A 20,024-nucleotide genomic window follows, 5' to 3' on the forward strand; every position below is an offset into this window, starting at 1 on the left:
GAATATCTTGTGAAAGATCACATAAGTACTAAAGGTACATATAACTTAGCTTAGAATACTCTGAGTTCTACTGAACCAGCTGTTGTAGCTCCTAGGGCCTAGCACACCCTAAACTACAACTCTAGCAAGGGATCAGTAGGCAAACATATAGTGTAGGTAAGTGCACCACTTACACCTCACTAGAAAAGCATGTCTACCCAGGGAGAATCTACTGAGACTCCCCTGGTCAGTGTTGACCCTCCACAGGTCACTTCAAGATATGCAGCTCTCAGTTTTCAGGAGATGAGACAAGTCTGTACCTCCAGGAAACTGAAGCAGGGGTCTAACCCCACCATTCCCTTTCTGATAGGTCTCTTAGAGACATATGATGCCAGAAAGATTTCTCAGTTACATGAGAATATGCCAGCCTTAGAGGGAACCTCTGGGGACCCAGACCTCCCCAACACTGCTACTGCAGTTGAGGAGGAGGATCAAGAGGAACTCTCTGGGGATGAGGTAGACAAAGGTCTTGAGGTAGTCAGAAGGCTAACTAGGGCCAACTTAGACCTACTTGGGGAAGGATCTGGGGGACCCCCAGTACTGACCCTAATAAGGCCTAACCTTGGAGTTAGGAGAGATAGATCTCCTTCTAGGGACTCCATTAGATCTCTGCACTCTAATGCCTCTTCTCAGGGGAGAAGGAACTCTCCCCAGAGGAGACTGACTTCCCCTCAGAGAAGAGAGCATGAAGCAAGGATGAGACAAGCTAGACTGAGGATTGAAAGGGAAGAACTTGCCCTGGCCAAAGAAAAGCTTGCATTTGCTAGAGAGCAGCAGATGAGTGGGTTAGCTCCCACTGGTGGCAGCAATCTCCCAAGAGAAAAAGAGAAGGGTTTAGATACTAAACACCTGACTAAGATAGTGCCCCCCTTTAAACAAGGGGATGACATCCAGAAATGGATGGCTGCTTTGGAGAGGGCCTGCACTGTGCAGTGCATTCCCCAGAGTCAGTGGGCAGCTATACTGTGGCTCTCCTTTGATGGTAAAGGTAGAGATAAGCTCCTCACTACAAGAGTGGAGGATGCTAATGATTACCAGGTCCTGAAAAATGCACTGGTTGATGGGTTTGGCTTAACCACTGAGCAGTACAGGTTGCTGTTCAGAGACACCCAGAAAACTCAGTCTCAGGACTGGTCTGACTTTGTTGATTGTGCCACTAAGGCTTTGGAAGGCTGGCTACTGGGTAGCAAGGTTACTGACTTCACAGGATTATATAATCTTATTATGAGAGAGCAAGTCTTAAATAATTGTCAGAACCAGTTATTACACCAGCACCTGGTAGACTCTGATCTGACCTCTCCACAAGAATTGGGTAAGAGGGCAGACAAATGGGTCAGAACCAGGATTAGGCCCAAGAACCAAGGTGGTGACCAGAAAAAGGAATCAACCAAGCCTCAAGAGAAGGGTGGGAATAAATCTCCAGATCAAACCACATCAGGGCCCCAAAAATCCTCTGAGGGGGGTGGGTCCCAGAATCCTTCTAATAACCAGAAGAAACCTTATTGTTACCCCTGTAAACAGGGGGGTCATTTGAAAACTGACAGCAGTTGCCCAAAGAATAACAATAAGGAGAACATACCCCCAAGTAACATTCCCAAACCTCCTGTTGCTACTAGTAGTAATCCCCCAGGTGGTGGGAGTGCCCCCAAGAATTTGGGTGCATTTACTTTGGGAGTTCCTGGGGACTCTGGCCTAACCAGGTCCCCAAACTTAGATACTCTTGTCTGTGAGACTGGCATGGGGTTTGCCAACTTCACAACTTGTCCCAACACTTTGGGCAAGTACAGACAGGAACCCCTCATCAATGGTATAAAAGTTGAGGCCTATAGAGATACAGGGGCTAGCATCACTATGGTGACTGAGAGTCTAGTCCCCTCAAGGCAACTTTTACCTGGTGCCACATACCAGGTGACCAATATTGATGGAGTACAGAGAGATCATCCCATGGCAGTGGTCAATCTCAGCTGGGGAGGTGTCACTGGCCACAAGAGAGTGGCAGTGTCACCAAACTTGCCTGTAGATTGCCTACTGGGGAATGATTTAGAGCTCTCAGCCTGGGCTGAAGTTGAGCAAGAAACCCATTCTAAAATGGTAAACACCCATGGTAAGGTTAGTGGGGCAGTGATAGCCACAGCCCCAGTCCAAGATGTCCTCCCTGAACAGGTCAGGAGGGTTGTGCCAGTCACAACCCAATCTCAGACAACTTCCTTCCCAGAACAGGTTGTCAAGGCTGTCATGGTAACAGCCCACACCCAAACTGAGCCCCCTCCTGAAAAGGTTGGGAGAGTTGTGATGGCCACAGCTCAAACTCAGACAGATGATAGTGTTGTGAAGCCTGAAACTATGGATCACTCCACTCAGACAGAGGGCATTGAGGAGGAAGAGAAATCTCCCTCCCCCCAGACTTTAGGAAAGGATCAGCCTCCTCAGGGAACTGATCTGACCCCTTGTGAAGAAACTGCCACAGAGGTAGTCAGGCCTAGCCTGGCAGAACCCCTGATGTCAGTGGACCCTTCCAAGGTGGGACCCAGTCTGGAGCAGGTAACCTGCCCCTCTCTACCCTGCCTCAGTCAGCCCAGGGCTGTAGAGGTCAGGGAGGCCAGTGTTGGACCCCAAGGGGCCCCCTGTCCAAAAGAATTTCCCAACCAGCAGATTAAGGGCACTGAAGCTAGTAGTCCTAGCCAAGTGAAAATAAAATCAACTCCTGAGGGATCCCCCTTAAATTTAGTTAGGGACCTCCCACAGATGGACACTGTTGGGCACAGCCAAACCTGGGACCTGAGGGCCCCAAACCTGACCTGTCCCTCCAGTAAGCCAAACAGAGGGACCCAACCTCCAGCTGTAGGTAGCCAGAGGTTGACCCTGAGAGCCCAAAACAACTCAGTCTTGGAAAGAAAGGCCTCTATGGTGGAAAACGATTGGAGGAAGCTGAGCCCAAAATTAGTGGAGCCTCACTTCAGTACTCCATTTCAGCACCAGCCTTTTCCTTTGCCAAAACACACCACAGGTAGAGATTCCCTATGGTGGAGACCCTCAGATACCCTTAGGGTGAGGGATTGCTTAGTGGACCATGAGATATAGGGGTAACCATGCCAGTGCTGGTACTTCCTTATATGGCCACTCAAGGCTATACTTGCCAGGTAAGCCTATATTGCCTATCTCCTTTCGTTTGGGGGGGGGGGGGGGGTTATATAGGAAGGTAGATCCCTGACTATGGTTGCCCCCAACTTTTTGCCTGGTGTTTTGCTGGTTTTCTGAACTTAGTTGACCTGGGGCCCTGCTAATCAGGATCCCAGGCCTACTGCTCTCTCTGTAAAATGGATTCCATGTACCTTAGGTACATATCTAAATTGGATACTGAGTCACCTTATCAGTCCCTGTACAGTGTACCTTAGGTACCCAGGGCATAGGTGTACCCAGGGCCTACCAGGGGCTGCAGCATGTATTATGCCACCCCTGGCTGGCCATCCAAATCTGACACAACTGGCTGCTTGACAGCTGGGGCAAGGTGGTGTAATCACCCTTTGCTTTAGATATAGTATACCTATATCTAACCCTAAAAATGGACACACAGATCTCCTATCAGTCACTCCTATGGCAGGCCTTAACAATCCTGAAGGCAGAGTGCTTGGAATCGTGTGAGATGGTGCTCTGGCATGAGCTGAGCCTGTCTGCGGCTTTCGGGATCTATCCCTTAGCCGTTTCCATGATATCGCATACCATATACTCTTAAGTGCATTATAATCCTCGCGGTTAAATTCCAACTCTGGTATCGCTTTATCAAAACATGTCGAGTAAGGTGTCATACGAATTGGAATACTAACCCCTCGCCAATTCTGGCGACGGGGTTAGCATTCCACCCTTCTAGAGGGACACGACATGTATGTAACCTGTAACCCCGGTTAAAGTCAGACAGAGCCTTAGCATCCACAAAATGGATGCTGCCACCGAGACACAAGTCTGCCCTCCTGCTGCTGGGAGTCCTCCCAGAGCAGGAGGCAAGGACAAAGGGTTTCCTGCCAGGGGCGGTGCCAGCCCCGTCCCAGACAGGGTTTTGTGTATTCCAGGTAGGCAGGGCTACAGAGGAAGGTGACTGCAAGTGGCACCCCGGTGCTCACTGTGCATAGGCCGGCTGAAACCAGTTCCAGGGGCACTCCAGCCCCTGGCCTGGGGAAAGCCCGCCAAAGGAGAGGGGTGTAACCACCCCCCTCCTGGTCCCACCCATAGGGCAGGACTTAGTCGCGTGCCAGCCCCCTTTTCCCAGATAAAGGTAGGGACTGGCCCCCTTCCAAATCAGATCATCTTTGGAATCAAGATACCACTTTCCACGAAAGGACTTCACGATTTCTTCCTCAAGATTCTCCCTTGTGGCTAAGGAGTAGTCACCCTGCATCCGCAGGCACCATCCAAGAACACTGCGGTCTGCTGCACGTCCTTCCTCCGGAATCCGACTGCCCAGCTCGACGAGACCCGGCTTCCCTGGCACCTCTGACCTCTACCCACCTCTACAGCACAGCTGAGAACCGTGGGTGCGACGAGACCTCGAGGGACCGGCCATCGCCAAGACTGCACGACTTCTGCACAGCAAGCCCACCGAGTAATTTCCTGGTGAGTGCTTTGGGGTCCGAGAAGCCCCCACCCTGAGCAGCTCCAGCACCGAAGAGCAGCCCCCCAGCATCTCCACGATCGGCGTGGGGCCCTTCTGCTTTCTGCTGCTCACCGCGTTGTTTGGCTACTAGCCCGCTGGCTTGTGGCCTTCCGAACGACGCCCGACGACAACACTGCTGCTGGTCTGGTTGCTCCAGACTGGCCCTTGCTTCCCTCCATCGGAGAAGTACCCTGGACCCTCCTGGTCCGGCTAAGACGCCATTTTAGGTCCACCGCGTGGGCCTTGCATTTGCCAAGACTTGTTGCCCAATCCTGGGTCCAGCGACGTCGACAGCAAGAACCTTCGTGGGACAGCTCGCACCTCCATCCTGGTCGCCGACAACGCCTCCTGGTCCGAGAGACTGCAGAGCCCAGCAGTGCCCACTCACCTGACTGCGGTGACTTCGCCCGGTGCCATCCTGGTGCCCACTCAATCACTGGCTAGTGATTCAAGAAACTTGGTCCCCTCTGCTTTCAGGTTTCCTTCTTCCTTGATCCAGGCTTGGATCCATCGAACTTTCCTTCACTGGTCGCCTGCCAGCAACTTCCTTCTTCCAGGCTCCTGGTCCGGCAACGAGATTCCCGACGTCTTTTCAGACCTATGCAGCTGCAGCCCCTGGGCTATGTAACTTCGGCACTTCGGTGTCCCAGCATAGCCTCACTATCCAAGGGTCAGGATCCACTGTCGTTTTCTTCCTACCAGGTCGGGTTCGCCCGTGAACACTAACTTTGCCTTTACTAGCTTCCATAGACTTTGTCCCGCAACCCGCGTGAGAGTGCACACTCTGCACCCGAGTCCCCTAGGTCTCCTAGAAGTAATCTAACGATTCTATAGTCAAGTCCTAGCGATTCCAAAGCCTATTAGTACTGTACTTACCTGCTAGTAATTTCGCATTCCACTCTTAAAGTATATGGTTTTTCGTGCCCCTCGGGCATTTGTGTATAACGTGCTAACTTAAGTATTTTTATAAGAGTTTTGTTGTGTGCTTAGCACCCTGTCCTCATAAAGAGTACAGGGTTGTTGTGATTCTAATAAATACATTGTTTATTTTCATAACACTTGTGTGGTGTCCTTTCACTGGGTGTTCAAGGGGTAATGTGATGGTAAAACAGCTGGCTTAACACGCCCTCTAGAGTCTTAGCCTTAGACTGCTCGTATCCATGCTACTAGGATAGCTGGTCTATAAGGTTGACTTACAACCAATCATCAATAAGGGTTGTTTGGACTGATATATAGTGATCACTAGAATAGTGAACACTGCACATCAGGCCAACTTCTCACATTGGTGAGCAGCGGTTGGGATTTGAGCTTGCTGTTGTTTTACCACACATATCCTAAGAATATCTTGTGAAAGATCACATAAGTACTAAAGGTACATATAACTTAGCTTAGAATACTCTGAGTTCTACTGAACCAGCTGTTGTAGCTCCTAGGGCCTAGCACACCCTAAACTACAACTCTAGCAAGGGATCAGTAGGCAAACATATAGTGTAGGTAAGTGCACCACTTACACCTCACTAGAAAAGCATGTCTACCCAGGGAGAATCTACTGACACTCCCCTGGTCAGTGTTGGCCCTCCACAGGTCACTTCAAGATATGCAGCTCTCAGTTTTCAGGAGATGAGACAAGTCTGTACCTCCAGGAAACTGAAGCAGGGGTCTAACCCCACCATTCCCTTTCTGATAGGTCTCTTAGAGACATATGATGCCAGAAAGATTTCTCAGTTACATGAGAATATGCCAGCCTTAGAGGGAACCTCTGGGGACCCAGACCTCCCCAACACTGCTACTGCAGTTGAGGAGGAGGATCAAGAGGAACTCTCTGGGGATGAGGTAGACAAAGGTCTTGAGGTAGTCAGAAGGCTAACTAGGGCCAACTTAGACCTACTTGGGGAAGGATCTGGGGGACCCCCAGTACTGACCCTAATAAGGCCTAACCTTGGAGTTAGGAGAGATAGATCTCCTTCTAGGGACTCCATTAGATCTCTGCACTCTAATGCCTCTTCTCAGGGGAGAAGGAACTCTCCCCAGAGGAGACTGACTTCCCCTCAGAGAAGAGAGCATGAAGCAAGGATGAGACAAGCTAGACTGAGGATTGAAAGGGAAGAACTTGCCCTGGCCAAAGAAAAGCTTGCATTTGCTAGAGAGCAGCAGATGAGTGGGTTAGCTCCCACTGGTGGCAGCAATCTCCCAAGAGAAAAAGAGAAGGGTTTAGATACTAAACACCTGACTAAGATAGTGCCCCCCTTTAAACAAGGGGATGACATCCAGAAATGGATGGCTGCTTTGGAGAGGGCCTGCACTGTGCAGTGCATTCCCCAGAGTCAGTGGGCAGCTATACTGTGGCTCTCCTTTGATGGTAAAGGTAGAGATAAGCTCCTCACTACAAGAGTGGAGGATGCTAATGATTACCAGGTCCTGAAAAATGCACTGGTTGATGGGTTTGGCTTAACCACTGAGCAGTACAGGTTGCTGTTCAGAGACACCCAGAAAACTCAGTCTCAGGACTGGTCTGACTTTGTTGATTGTGCCACTAAGGCTTTGGAAGGCTGGCTACTGGGTAGCAAGGTTACTGACTTCACAGGATTATATAATCTTATTATGAGAGAGCAAGTCTTAAATAATTGTCAGAACCAGTTATTACACCAGCGACATATTAAGGAAAGTATAAAGAAAACGTTTGGATCAACAAAGTGGGAAAACCAAGAGTGCGGACCCACACACCATTTGGCTGAGTACCATCTCCCAGCTGCCCAGCAATTAGTGGGCAGCTGCCACTTTTAGGCTTGTCCTTTTTCTTTGTTGCTTTCGCTGCGTGCGCAGCCAGCCCTGACACTGCTGGACAAAGGGCGTTTGAGCCCCACGGAAGGCCATTTGGCCGGGTCAGTATCTAATGTGATTCCTGCGCAAGGTGATTGCCTACTGTGTTTACACTGGTTTTGCCTGATGTGATTTATGCGTAATGTGCAATGCCTTTATGCCTGTGATACCTCTAACTGTGTTTTTATGGTTAGGAGGTTATTTTGCCACGTATAGTTTATGCTAGTCAGTTTGTGTCCCTGCGTGATCTATGCCTATGGTGATTAGTATTGCGTAGTGTGTACCTACCTTTTACCAGTGATTACTGGTTGTGTCCTACACTTGTTATTTTGTGCTACAATTATTCTATGTTCTAGAAATGCTATTTCTACTAAGTGCTGATTCTGACAGTGGCCCACGTGGCCTTGTCTGGTGTAAATAATCCCCTGTAAATACTGCCCAGTGCCAGTTGGCACAGTGTAATTGTGTGATTATGATCTAATGTGTTTATGGTAATACAGAGGCCATTTTTATATATAACCTTGTGTGGAGTTCCTTTTTGTGGTGTGCCTAGGGTGTTGCTGCTGTGTGTGTGTGTTGCGCAAACGCTTTACACATTGCCTCCGGGATAAGCCTTACTGCTCGTGCTAAGCTGCCAAGGGGGTGAGCAGGGGATATTTTGGCGTGTAACTCCCTTGCCCTGACTAGAGTGGTGGTCTCTGCCTGGATTTGGTGCATGCCTCAGCCAACCAGAGATCCCATTTCTAACAAAAACATGTTAAAGCTTTGGTACTTATGGTGCATTGCTACGGATGTGAATGAAGTGCCCATGGAGTGTATAAACAGCTACATATCTGACCACCTACCTGCGTCTAAGAATCATGTATGGCCTTTGACCTGATTAACCGATCTATTAGCATAGATGGTGGCGAGAACTTCATCTCATCACAGTGTCAACGTTTCGGCATTCTCGGGTGTTGAGTCTTTGCGTCAAAGACGGAGGGAGTTGTAGGTCACAGTGAGTAACAAGACTTGGCATAGCCAATAGGTCTCGCCTCTGGGACCTTATAAGGGTTATAAGTGTTATAAGTGTTTAGTTATCCAGCACAATATCCTTGGTGCAACGACATCAACTGATGCATGGCTAAACACTAATAAGGTCCCAAAGGCAAGACCTATTGGCTATGCCAATGCTTGTTTGTTTCCCTTCTAACTCTCTCTAGTTCTTTTTTGTTTTCTCTTTTCTCCAACTATTCTCTTTCTTCTTTCTTTCCCTTGCTCTTCTTCCATGAGAGGCTTTTCTACTCTTAGGCATATATTTGTTATGTTATGATTTCTTTTATAGCGCACGGCAACTCCAAAGGAGCATCCCGGCGCTTTGGCAAAGAAAGGAACAGCATAGAAAGCAACCACACAACAGAGAAAAGAAGTAAAAGACTATTTCCTAAAGAGCCATGTCTTCAAGTCCTTTCTAAAGGCAAGAAGACAGGGGGCCGATCTCAAGGACATTGGTAGTTCGTTCCATGCCTTAGATGTCAAATAGTGGAAAGATCGACCTCCCAAACGTGCACGACGAATTGCAGGGACGGTCAGCAAAGACAGACCCGATGATCTAAGAGTCCTGCTTGGCACATACCGGGAAAATCGTTTCCCAAGATATTTGGGGCCAATACCATGTAGGGCCTTAAAGGCCACAGTCAGGCATTTAAAAAGGACTCGCTTGGAGATGGGTAGCCAATGAAGGGTGTTCAATAAGGCAGTGGCGCCAGCTCTCCTTGAAGCCTTGATGATGGCCTCCATATTCCAGTAAGGGTTCGAAACGTTGTCGACCGAAAAGTACCATGACTATTCCAAATGTGATTTGTTAAAGATATAAATAGCATGGGTACTGCAAAATGTGGTGCTAATTCCATATTTATATAAGCACACTGTAAATGGCTGAGTTTCTGTTTATATAATTTGTGTAGTTTTTTCCTGTTTTCCTTCAATGGCTTTGTGTTTTTTTTTAAATATTTATTAAAATTACTGAATATATGATCCTACTTCAGGTTGCTATTAAAATCATTTGCTTTCTATATGTAATATCAAAAAAGTATTTTGGTTGGGACAGGTAGAAATGTCATGTTTAAAATCAAATAAATTGTAATTTTAAAATCCTCTTTCACAGTGAAGTCGAAATTTAATTCTGGAAATGTCACTTTTACAAAGTTTTTAATTTTCTTACCCTAACCATTGGTGCCTGCTGCCAGTGTCCTGGTTCACATGGCTGTGAATGGCTTTGCTATTGAGGTTTGGGTGTTCCTGCCAGACAGTGGGAGAAAGGGGACTGGGTGTTGGCATTATGGGCCATTCCTGCCCCACTTACTTTTGAAAGCACTTGCCTGCAGTACACGTAAAGGAACCGGACACCAGCCTTTTTGTCACCTTAGACTTCTTGGAGCCTTTTCAGGGAAGAGAAGAACTTTCCAGAACTAGATGTAGGGGTAGCCTGGATGCCCCACCTCCCCCACTTCAAAGTTTGGCACCAAGCATAATTATTGGATCCTCAGACCTCTTCAGTACACTTCTGGACCTGTGGAAGACTTCGGAAGAACTGCATAGACCAGACGACTGCCTTGCTTCTACCAGAGGGCTACCCTGCTGCATGAAGGCCTGCCTTGCTGCTTGAATGAAACCTGGACCATTCCCTTGAACCCAGCACCGCCAGAAGTGACTCCAATGGCTAGTTGGTTGGCCGCCTTTGTAAGCCACAGGGACATGACATAAGCTCTAGAGACCTTGAATTCTGCACCAGGCCTCGGCTAGAGTGAGTCCTAACCCCCAAAGTGGTGCTTAACAGGTACTGGACCCTTGGAAGTGCTGCTCCTACCTAACCCTATAACTTGAGACTTTCACATTTTTTCACCTAAAAGGGCCTTCAGAACAGAAGACCGGGACCTACCTGCCAGCCAGTCTGTCGAAAGTGGATTACCTGTCTGCCTGACTTCTCGGTAACTCTTGCTACGTTCTCAGCAGCATCAAATCCTGTTTAGTGGGACCTCTCTACAAACGTATTCGTCGTTGTGGAGCCCTCGTCGTCTACAGCCTGCAGTTTCATCCCTTTGGAGATTTCCAGCTTCCCAAAATGAGAGCAAGTCCAAGGTAAAAATCTTCACTGCAAATCCGTCCAGCAGCTCCTCTATGACGACGACGCCTCCTCTGGCACCGTTTGCTGTCTTGCCCTATCTAAAGCCTACCTTCTCAGGAACCTTTGTCTGAAATGTTGTTGAAATTCAATGGTGAGCCTAGAATCGGCCTAATCCACCTTCCTCTCCAACAGATCCTTTAAAGTCTCCACCCCTCCTTACCTCTCTAAAGAACATAATATTGGACAGGGGGTGCCCCAGGGGTCAGCACTGAGCCCCACCCTGTTCAATGTTTATGTTCGGCCGCTAGCAGAGGTGGCCAAAAAGAATGGGCTGACACTAGTATCCTACGCAGACGACACCCAGTTGGTGGTAGCTCTCAATGACAACAATGGTCTGAAGGCCCATCATTTCAAACAGACCTTCACTGAGATCACCAACTGGATGACGACCAACTTCCTCCAACTCAATGCCGGGAAAACAGAGATACTGCTCCTGGGTAAAAACACAGAATCCTGGGGTGACAGCTGGTGGCCAGAAACCTTGGGCCAACCCCCTAAGCCCAAAGAATGTGTCAAAAATCTGGGAGTTTGGGTGGACTCGACACTGAAATACACCCACCACACCAAAATAGTGGCAGCCACCTGCTTTGGCATCCTGCGCAACTTAAGACCCATCCTGAAGTTTTTTGATTACCAAACACGCCAGCTAATTGTTCAAGCTACTATCCTTTCTAGGCTGGATTACGCGAGTTCCCTCTTGCTTGGTGCCAACCTAGCAGAGATCACTAGACTTCAGAGAGTGCAGAATGCTGCCGCCAGGGCTCTGGTTGGCCTTCCCCGCCACTCCTCAGTGGCTGGAGTCCCGGTGGGCAAGAGGATTCAGTTCAAGGCACTCTGTCTGGCCTTCAAAATTCTTAAAACCGCCTCCCCTCCTATGCTATGCCCCCTCCTGACAGAGTACATTCCCAGGAGGTCACTTCGTTCAGAAGGACAACATCTTGCGGTCGTTCCCCGCACTAAACTAGCCAGGATGGGCGGCCGAGCCTTCAGTCTGCTGGCCGCCAAACTCTGGAACAGCCTTCCGGAAACCATCCGTGGCATGCAGGACCTTCTGGCCTTCCGGAAAGCCATCAAAACTCACCTCTTTCAATGACCTTTCTCTTCTCCCTCTTCTGTGTCCTTCCCTTCTGCCTCCAGTCATCCATACAGCGCCGGGACGCCCCTTGGCTGGGGCAGCTGAGCGCTATACAAATCCCCATAACATAACATAACATGTATTTGACCCACTCTCCATTGCTGTCATCCTTAACTCTTGACTTTGCCCCAGTCTCATGTGACCAGATACCCAGGGTTGACGCTTTGATCATTTAGGTGTTATATTCCACTGAAAACTTTCAAAATTCATAACTCTGGTTCTACTGATTGGATTTAATTTGTTTGGTGTCATTTGTTTCATTTAATTATACTCTATTTTTCTTAATTGGTTTGGGATTTTTCTTCTGTTGTGTTTTCACTTTATAGCAGCACAAAAAGATAATGAACGCTGACCCTTGTCATATATTCACCCCCAGTCACAGATCTGGGTTAATTTCTTTGTTTTTATTGCTCACCATGCCACCCCAGTTTGGACCCAGCCGTATGCAAATCAGTCAGGACCCTGGCAGTTCAGGCTGGACTGTTCCCATGGGACTGATGTGCTTATGGCTGGGTCCACACTCGGGTGGCGTGGTGAGCAAAAAAAAAGATGGTTTAAGCCGAGATCTGTGACTGGGGTGAATGCTTGATTTCTTCAGCATTCCGTCCATCCTTTGTTCATTTTGCTTTTGTCGCCCTAAGTGGGATGGGTATGCCCAGACGTGTGTGCCGTGCTCACTGTGCCACTGGATTCAAGATAGCCTGGCTGATGAGTGGGGATACCCCGAATCCGGTCCCAGTAAGCTGTTTCCGGTCCAGGGAGGACCTGGCCTAGCAGTTCGGGCCGGACTGTTGAAATGGGGAGCAGTGTCAGGACTGATTTGCATAAGTCTGAGTCCAAACTGGGTGGCGTGGTTGGCAAAACAATTATGGATTAAACCCAGATCCGTGACTGTGGGTGGATGCTTGATTTTTTTCAGCATTCCATCCACCATTGGTTCTTTTTGTGTTTTCCTTTTATTACTGTTTGTGTGCTGCAAAAATACTTGCCTCTAAGTTAGGCCTAACTGTTTGTGAGGAAATGGGATGTATTACATGGTGTGGTTGTGCGACCTCACTGTGTAACACACTTGCCAACCCCTTTAGGTCCAGTAAGTTTTGTCTTTAAAACCCTATGCTCAACTCTGGGAAACTATTGCACTGAGTAACAAGGCTTACTCAAAGGAACAAGTTTAAAGCATTTAAACATTACCAAAACAATTGAAGAAGAAATTAAAATGACAGTCTAGAAATCCGGCACCAATTTATAAAAACTAGACTGTATTTTTATAAGAAATTAGACGCTAGAACGAAAAAAAATACATCGTAGGATTCCAGAGATATTGATTTTACAAGCAATAATAAATCAAAGCAATTTCATGCAACCACCAACGAGCTGTGGCAAAGTCAACAATTTGGACACTTAAAAAACATTTTCATGGAAAACTTGCGTTAGTTCCCATGCGGTAGGGTACTATTACTTTGGGCGACCAACTCCGTCAAGGAGCTAACCAGGGGGACCATCAAGAGCCTCAAGAACAGTTGCCATCACTGAAGGCAAGTCTTTCAACCCTTCAGCAATTTCAGGCACTTTATCCACCTTGTAATACATTCCTAAGTAATGGTCCTGATGCAAGGGATAAAGGAGGATGAAGATGCTCCACGGAAGCTGTTTATGCAATCCAGTTGACCAGGGTATTTCAGCAGGGATTCCTCGGGCCACGAAGATGATATGGGTTTCCTGTTTGCAGGGTCACGTCCCACAAAGTCCTCTCTGGTCTGGCCGAAGTCCAATACCAGTGGACTATCAGTCACCCGTTGTCGCCATTACAGGCCAACCCTTCCTGGGTTGTTAACTTTCCTTCTGAGGGTCCAAGGAGCTCTCTAACAGCACTCTTGGGCTTCGAACTTTGTGCAACTTTGTGCATCTGGTCTTGGTCCTCGGTGCTGTATGGCGGTGGTGGTAGCAGCTTGAAGTCTTTGGGCTACCAACTTGCCTCAGCAGGCTTTTTAGCTGTTGTATCCGTATGCTGTGAACAGGAGGAATGTGCTCTCCATTTGAGTGCTCTTGGCTTGACTCGGCTCTAGAGACAACTTCTCCTTGAGCAGGACATGGCAGGCGCAGTCCCTGTCCTCGCTAGCTGCAAGGCGCAGTCTTCGATTGTGTAGCCTGTCTTTGCTGGTCCCTTTGTGCAGCAGGGCAGTCCTTCTTCAGACCTTCTACCAAGTCAGTCGAAATCTGGGTGCAATGGTGCCCTATTTATCTGCAGAAAACCCCTAGGTAAACAAAACACATAAATGAATAATCTTTAAAGAATCGTTTTAAGATCTTCAGTATTTTGGTCATACACATCAAAGAATCACACAATATATATTCTTGTGTCGAATAATTTTCAACAGGACATACAAGCAAAATAACAAATAAAGTTAAACACTCGTTGACCCTTGATCCATGGGTTATGTCTGAAGCCCAAAAATTTGCAACATAAGGAAAATTGGTAATGTCTCTTGTAACCTTAATTCCTTTTTCGAACACCAAAAATATATATAGGAGTCAGTGAAGCACAACTCAATGTTTTTGTGGCTCCTCAAGTCAATCCAACTCCTAGGGAATGTATCCCATATTGCTTCTAAATCAAACAAAGGGTGTCGAAATCAATGGTAAACTGTTGACGCGTTTCGGCCTGTCAAGCAGTTTTAGTCCTCATCAGGACAATGGGCAAACAAAACACGCAGTACTTCACCGCATTCAAAACTGGTGAAAATCCCAGCCTTGTTTCAAGATCGTTTACACAATTATATGTCATACCAAGAGTATCATATGGCCATTATCCATTTCGGCGGTACAACCTTACATCCAAAATGCGTGACTTCTCCAAGTTATAGGGTCCGCACGGAAACTTTATCCAAAGAAACGTCTGCAACGGAAAGCGTCTCTAAATCACGCCAATTGGTATGACATATAATTGTGTAAACGATCTTGAAACAAGGCTGGGATTTTCACCAGTTTTGAATGCGGTAAAGTACTGCGTGTTTTGTAAATAACGTTTGTGAAGATTATGTTCAGTGTATTTTATTGTGGTGAAAATCCAAGAACAGAAGTGAAATAACATCTTTTTGTGACATTTGTAATAAAGCTTGAAACATTGAGAGAACATAATTGAACCAGTTGTTGTTGAATGGTTGCACTGATTGATGCTGTGATGTCGCGGAGTGATGCTGTGGTGGTGCTGAGTGATGCTGGGATTGCGCTGAGTGGTGCTGTGGTGGTGCTGAGTGATGCTGTGGTGGTGCTGCTGAGTTCTCTCTGCAACTGCACTCTGAATCTGCACTCTGCACTCTGAATCTGCACTCTGCACTCTGAATCTGCACTCTGAATCTGCACTCTGCACTCTGCACTCTGCACTCTGCATCTGCACTCTGAATCTGCACTCTGAATCTGCACTCTGCACTCTGAATCTGCACTCTGAATCTGCACTCTGAATCTGCACTCTGAATCTGCACTCTGAATCTGCACTCTGAATCTGCACTCTGAATCTGCACTCTGAATCTGCACTCTGAATCTGCACTCTGAATCTGCACTCTGAATCTGCACTCTGAATCTGCACTCACAATCTACACTCACAATCTACACTCACAATCTACACTCACAATCTACACTCACAATCTGCACTCTGCACTCTGAATCTGCACTCTGCACTCTGAATCTGCACTCTGCACTCTGAATCTGCACTCTGCACTCTGAATCTGCACTCTGCACTCTGAATCTGCACTCTGAATCTGCACTCTGAATCTGCACTCTGAATCTGCACTCTGAATCTGCACTCTGAATCTGCACTCTGAATCTGCACTCTGAATCTGCACTCTGAATCTGCACTCTGAATCTGCACTCTGAATCTGCACTCTGAATCTGCACTCTGAATCTGCACTCTGAATCTGCACTCTGAATCTGCACTCTGAATCTGCACTCTGAATCTGCACTCTGAATCTGCACTCTGAATCTGCACTCTGCACTCTGAATCTGCACTCTGCACTCTGAATCTGCACTCTGCACCTGCACTCTGAATCTGCACTCTGCACTCTGAATCTGCACTCTGCATTCACAATCTGCACTCTGCACTCACAATCTGCACTCTGCACTCACAATCTGCACTCTGCACTCACAATCTGCACTCTGCACTCACAATCTGCACTCTGCACTCTGAATCTGCACTCTGCACTCACAATCTGCACTCTGCACTCTGAATCTGCACTCTGAATCTGCAATCTGAATCTGCACTCTGAATCTGCACTCTGAATCTGCACTCTGAATCTGCACTCTGAATCTGCACTCTGAATCTGCACTCTGAATCTGCACTCTGAATCTGCACTCTGAATCTGCACTCTGAATCTGCACTCTGCACTCTGAATCTGCACTCTGCACTCTGAATCTGCACTCTGAATCTGCACTCTGCACTCTGAATCTGCACTCTGAATCTGCACTCTGAATCTGCACTCTGAATCTGCACTCTGAATCTGCACTCTGAATCTGCACTCTGAATCTGCACTCTGAATCTGCACTCTGAATCTGCACTCTGAATCTGCACTCTGCACTCTGAATCTGCACTCTGAATCTGCACTCTGCACTCTGAATCTGCACTCTGAATCTGCACTCTGCACTCACAATCTGCACTCTGAATCTGCACTCTGCACTCACAATCTGCACTCACAATCTGCACTCTGCACTCACAATCTGCACTCTGCACTCACAATCTGCACTCTGAATCTGCACTCTGCACACTGCACTCTGAATCTGCACTCTGCACACTGCACTCTGAATCTGCACTCTGAATCTGCACTCTGAATCTGCACTCTGAATCTGCACTCTGCACTCACAATCTGCACTCTGCACTCACAATCTGCACTCTGAATCTGCACTCTGCACACTGCACTCTGAATCTGCACTCTGCACACTGCACTCTGAATCTGCACTCTGAATCTGCACTCTGAATCTGCACTCTGAATCTGCACTCTGAATCTGCACTCTGAATCTGCACTCTGCACTCTGAATCTGCACTCTGCACTCTGCACTCTGCACTCTGAATCTGCACTCTGCACTCTGAATCTGCACTCTGCACTCACAATCTGCACTCTGCACTCTGCACTCTAAATCTGCACTCTGCACTCTAAATCTGCACTCTGCACTCTAAATCTGCACTCTGAATCTGCACTCTGCACTCTAAATCTGCACTCTGAATCTGCACTCTGAATCTGCACTCTGAATCTGCACTCTGAATCTGCACTCTGCACTCACAATCTGCACTCACAATCTGCACTCTGCACTCACAATCTGCACTCTGCACTCACAATCTGCACTCTGCACTCACAATCTGCACTCTGCACACTGCACTCTGAATCTGCACTCTGCACACTGCACTCTGAATCTGCACTCTGCACTCACAATCTGCACTCTGCACTCACAATCTGCACTCTGCACTCACAATCTGCACTCTGAATCTGCACTCTGCACTCTACTTATGGTATGTTATGCTTACATACGTTCCATATATTATCCATGTATATGCCACATTTAGTTAAGAATATATGTTCTGTTTAGTTACATTACTTTGTTTGTATACCCTTTTATGCTGCTCTAAAGTTATTTCAATGGGTGAAATGCGGAGCCTGGGTAGCAGGAAGGAGAAGATAAGAGAGTGCATCGAGTGCGGACTTGTGAGCAAGCGCCTTAAGCCATCAGGATGCTACTTCAAGGCACGTAGACAGGGTCGTAATACCCAATGATACTCGTAAAGGTAGCTACAAAAAATGGCGTTAGGTTGTGCACACACCCTGCAAAGATGCGTGTAGCGCCTGAAGTCACAAGTTGAACCTGGTGTTGTTCGCTACAATAGACGATAGTTATCAGTGAGGTTTGTTCCACCATGAAACGAAAGTTGGCTGCCGAGAGTAACAAGGCAGTGCTGGGAGGGGGGCTGCGCACCAACTGAAGTGCTCTGGTTGCACGGCCTGCGGCCGTGTGAAGTGATAAGCCTTTGAAGTATGTCACGGCGCCTGAGGGGAGAGCAGAGAGAAGAGAAGGCTCGTGCGGGCAGAAAGGACGGCCGTGGGAGGTGGGAGGAGAATTCGGCATGGCTGGGGAGGGGGAGGAGAAATTAAAGTAAAGGCTGTGTTTGCGCGGAGAGAGTGGGGAGGTGCTGGTGTGGGAGGAGTGCTGCTACGGCCTGGGGGAAGCTGGCTGGGGAGGGGGAGGAGAAATGAATGTAAGGCTGTGGGGAACAGAGTTTATGGCCCAAAAGCGTGTGCCTGTGGCCACGTGAACTTCAAGAAAACCGCAAGGAACGAAGCCCTTGGTTTGAAGAGGATTTCGAGCACTTGAATTCTCGCTCCTCAATGCGCTTGCGCGCATTGTAGGTCACGAGACCTAAAAATGGGACAGTTGATTGAGTCAGTATAAATGTGTATGTTGGAGATAGATAATTGATGGTATCTGTTTCCTCAAATAATTACGTTTAAATTTGAATACCTTTGGCATCACTTGTATTATGCTACTTTCCTGGGAGTAGTTAGCACATCTCCCCAGGAGGGCAGAAAGCTGTCTGCAAGACCAGCCCCGTGCCCACCAGTAAACGAGCACTGGAAACCTTGTGCAACTAAAGCAGCAATTTCTAAAGTTGCACTTTGCCCACCAGTGACATTAAATTTGATTTAACCATTGAATCAGATGTAATACACCAATTCTTTTGCTACCAAACAGTACCAACCTTAGTAGTCCTGTTCTGAAGTTAGCAGATCTGGGGTGCCAGCCTGTAAATCTGTACTTGCCAATTGGTACCTTATTACCAGTTACTAGGGGCTTATAAGGGTACCGCAGTATCCAATCTGGGTGTTACCTAAGTACTGACCACAATAGTTTAGGAAAACAGCAGATAGACTGGGCCCTGATTAGCAGCATACCAGTCAGACTAGTCAAAATACAGTTTAGCACCAGGCAAAAAGTGGGGGTAACCATAGAAGCAGATCACACTTTCCTACAAGCAGCTGCTGTGAATTGCTGGGGGCTTTCCTACTTTCATATGCATATTCACCTAAAATAGAGGGTGCTATAGTATATGAGTTTGTTTTCCTTTTATTGCTTTTTGTTCATTTATTTTCTTCTTCTTCAGACAGTCCTAAAAGACCTCTCACTTCAACACCCAACTATATGAGCTTACGGAAACTCTTGAAGACTTGGCCCTTTAGACAAATGTATAACTTAAGTTTTTGCCTGAAGTGAGTTGTTCTGTTACCCAGCGCCAAAAAACCTGACTGGTGATCGAGCATAACATAAAACCCTGCAACATAACATAACATAACAACTTGCTGTTCATTTTATGTGAGTATGCTACATGGAATAGCCTTTTAATACAAGTGTAGGTAGGAATAAAAAAAAGATCTTGGATCAAAATTCCATGTGCACGCCCTTGCATATATATACCTTATATGACAATTCAAAAAACCGCAAAAGAAATTGCACTGAGCTCTTTATTTTGAGATGTTGGATGCGTAATGAACAAGGAGAGATTTTGTTCTGAAATTGGAACCTTAAATAGTTTGGCTAGCATGCATCTGCTCATTATCTGTAAGAAACAACATGAAAAAGACTTTCCTGCCTTGAGCATGAAACATTAATAACCAAATGTCCGCAAGATATTAGTTATTTTTCAAGATATTAGCTAATCTGTTTGTCAGTGCAGCAGTTGGAAGCTTAATGCACAACAACCGCTTGAATCTGAAATTATTTTGTTGATGGTCCATCTCAATTATTTTCACTGCTGTCCTTGTGCTAAATTGCGATCCAGGTTTTTGGGTTGAAGGAATGTAAGATAAATCAATGAGTAGTCTTACTTTATATACTCATGAATCCTGTTATGATTCTGGCCCCCAAATGTTGAAATACACACTTTAATTCAAAAGGTTTTTATTACCATCAGCAGGCCCAGTAAGGTGGTTGTCTTACACTGTACGTGAGCTTGTTGTTTGTTTTGTAGTATTAACTTTCAAGACACTGTACCTGAAGAGTTGCATTTGATAGGTCCACGTGCCATCGCATTGGTAGTTTTGACCCCCCACAAACGTTCCCTCTAAAGCACCAGTTTACTTAACCAAACCATTGCAGTACCAGGCAGCCTGTTTATTCAAACCATAAGAATGTTTATGCAAAAGGTCGACTAATGTTGAATAATGAGGAAAAAGAATGCA

General features: G+C 47.0%; 1 protein-coding gene across 1 annotated transcript in view; it reads left to right on the top strand.

Moving 5' to 3' along the window:
* Positions 1-20,024, top strand: part of CCDC59 (coiled-coil domain containing 59) — a 178,758-nt gene that overhangs the window by 156,670 nt on the left and 2,064 nt on the right. The window lies entirely within an intron of this gene.

The sequence above is a fragment of the Lissotriton helveticus genome, chromosome 1_1 (genome assembly GCF_964261635.1).
Source record: "Lissotriton helveticus chromosome 1_1, aLisHel1.1, whole genome shotgun sequence".
Taxonomy (NCBI): domain Eukaryota; kingdom Metazoa; phylum Chordata; class Amphibia; order Caudata; family Salamandridae; genus Lissotriton; species Lissotriton helveticus.